This window comes from Ursus maritimus, unplaced genomic scaffold (genome assembly GCF_017311325.1).
Source record: "Ursus maritimus isolate PB19 unplaced genomic scaffold, ASM1731132v1 scaffold_6, whole genome shotgun sequence".
Taxonomy (NCBI): domain Eukaryota; kingdom Metazoa; phylum Chordata; class Mammalia; order Carnivora; family Ursidae; genus Ursus; species Ursus maritimus.
Window position 1 is genome coordinate 7,443,274 of NW_024426774.1, and position 2,808 is coordinate 7,446,081.

The following is a 2,808-nucleotide window of genomic DNA, read 5'->3' on the forward strand; positions in this document are numbered from 1 at the left end:
GGGGGGCGAGGAGGGGTGCTCGTCGGCCCACAGCCAGGCCTTGCTCAGTTGGAAAGAAGCCAGGCCGGCGTCCCTGGGAATAGGAAATTCTCTGAATGTCTGTGTATTCTCAGTTTTCTGCCTTAGGAGGTTATTTTTCAAAGCATCTTCTTGAAGGCAGTGGGGCCAGGGCACTGGAAGCAATCCAGGCCGAGGACAACGCCCCAGGCCAGTGGGTCGGGGGCCGGCTTGTGGCTGCAGCTGGGTCCTGGGGCCTGTGCGCACAGCGACCTCGCTCAGGAATGTTGGTCCTGCTTCTTCTCCAAGAAGCCCTCCACCAAGACCCCTGTCTTTCCTCCTCCTTTGTCATTATAGTTTAATGGCTTCTCCACGTTAAACATGCTTGTATTTATCTTACACAAATTGCTCCCCCAAAGCCCCAGGTTCCCCGGTCACCTGTTCTGAAGCCGGAGTGGAACCTAATACGTGGTACAGCAGCCTGGCAACGGACAAATCAATGAGATCAATGTGAGTGGCTTCCGTGCCTAAGGATTTTCCGGCTGTGCATGGTTAATTACTCCTGGTGGCTGTGGTGAGACAGGCCGCTGGTGGTGCCTGACGCTAGACATGGCCCTTGCAGGACACGGCGGGGGAGCCCAAGGATGCAGGAGGGCCGCGGCAGAGCCAGGGACGCAGGTGCGCCCTCCGGTGTCCTGTCCCGGCGCCCGGGGCCACGCCTTCCAGCTGTGGCCACACATCCTGGCCTCGGTGCTGGAGCTCGGAGCGCCCGGGGCCTCCCCACGCTCACAGCCCCCCAGGATCCGACGAGAGGTGCCTCCAGTCCACACGTGCACTTCCTGGGGGCGCAGAGGAGAGAAAGGGAGGCCTGCTTGGACCACCGGTGGCAGGCGTCCCGTTGGGCGAGAGTGAAGGTGCCGGATCCTTCCTCGAGGCCACGGGTCCGGTTCCATTCCCCGCACAGCCGTGAGGCCCTGGGAAGGTTCCTCAGATTCCCTGTGCCTCAGGTTTGTCTTCTGTCGAGGGAGTAGGGCTGAGGGGAGGGTCCCCGAGGAGCTGGGGACGCGGCAGGCGTGACCGGTTGTTGCCGAGTACCGATCACGCCCGCTTCCATCGGCGCACGCACGACCCTGGGCAGGTGTCGTGTGTGCAGCAGTGATCAGCGCAAATTCACGTCAGCCGGGAACCCAGCACGGCCCGTGTTTGGAAATAGGGTCCTCGTGGCTGCGGTCAGGTAAGGTCTCAATGAGATCCTCCTGGTGAGGGCGGGCTCCGACTCCAGGACTGGCGACCCCACGAGACGCAGAGAGGCACAGGCCGGAGGCGGGCGAAGGTGGAGGTCGCGGTCACAGCCCCCCCTCCCGCCCCGACGCTGGAAGAGGAGAGAGCCAGGGGCTCCCCTAGAGCCTCCAAAGGAGTGGGCTGCAGACACCTGCCGCCTGAACCATGAGAGGACAGACCAGTGTTGTCTTCAGTCCCCCTGACGGTGATTTTCTGCGGCAGCTTTAGGAAACCCGCACAGTCTTGTTCCCTGTTTTCCCACGAGACTCGTGAAGGTCAACAAGGTCACCCGGAGGGAGCAGGTGGGGGTGGTGGGGGAAGTCGTGGGGGGACCAGGGTGGAAGCAGGCGGCCGAGAGCGGGCCACGTGCAGGGGGACCCAGCCCCACACCCGGGGTAGGGGTGGCTCTGGCGGGAATTCTCTGAGGCTGAGTCTGCCTCCCTCTGCTACTTCCAGCTGTCTTGGGGTCCTTTGGGTGGCGCCCCCGTCTCTGACCTCAGACCAGGACCCTTCCCTTGGGGCTCTGCCCTGGGCATCACTCTGGCTGTGGGCCCTTCGGCACCTGCCACGTGGGTGGGCCTGGTCCTGTCCTTTCTGATGTGGCCTTTCACATAAGGTTCCCAAGTGTGACTGGAGCCTGTCAGAGGTGGCCGTTAGGGCACGTGGGGGCTCCTAGGTGCTCCTGTGGTGCTCCTCAGCCCGGTCAGCCGTCCCCCCCCCCACCCCCTCCGCTGTCCTCTCCCACCTCCTGTTCCCGGCGCTGCCCGGGCTGGCCCTCAGGCCCAGCTGCAGTAGTTTCTGGGGGGGGGGGGAGAAATCTCGGGGAGAAAGGCTGGCTCCTTGGATGACAGCATCCGACCCCGCACAGCGCTCCCTGGCCAAGTGACCCCCAAGTGGGTCCTGGAGAAGATTCCATCCGTTCCTAGAAAGACCTGTACTTACGCTGCTTTGTGCCGCTCCCGTGCGGGGCCATCCTGTTCGAAGGTTGTTGCAACACCTCGTCTCCGCATCTGACATGAGGCCCCGGCCTCAGGTTCAGAGGGTCACTGGGGCCACCGGAATGCTGGGCAGGAGGGCCTCGCGGCCACGGGCGGAGTGAGCGTCCCGTCCTGTCCTGCGCTTCAGCCTGGGACCAGCCCGGCTGGGGTCCCGGCTCTGGAGGGTCAGCGTGGCCCTCCTCCCGCAGGACGGCAGTGGACCGGGAGGAGACGCACTCCCCCCCTAATCCCCCAGGGGGAGGAAGACCCTCCTTCCTGGGTTAGCAGGGACCCAGGAAAGGGTGGGGGACAGCTCCCCCCCCATAAGGGTGGAGGAGGCGATGGCTTCCCACCCCAGGAACGCCCTTCTGTGAGCTTGCGGGTCTCACCTGGCCGCTGCTCGTGCACCATGACTGGGCGGGGGTCCTGGCTCTGCCCCATGCCAGGCTCAGGTGACCAGCCGTCTTCTTCAAGGACCCTCCAGTGTGCAGGCGTGTCCTCCAGGCTCTGCACCGTCCTTCTGGCCTGTGTCATCCCCCCCCCCCCCCCGGGT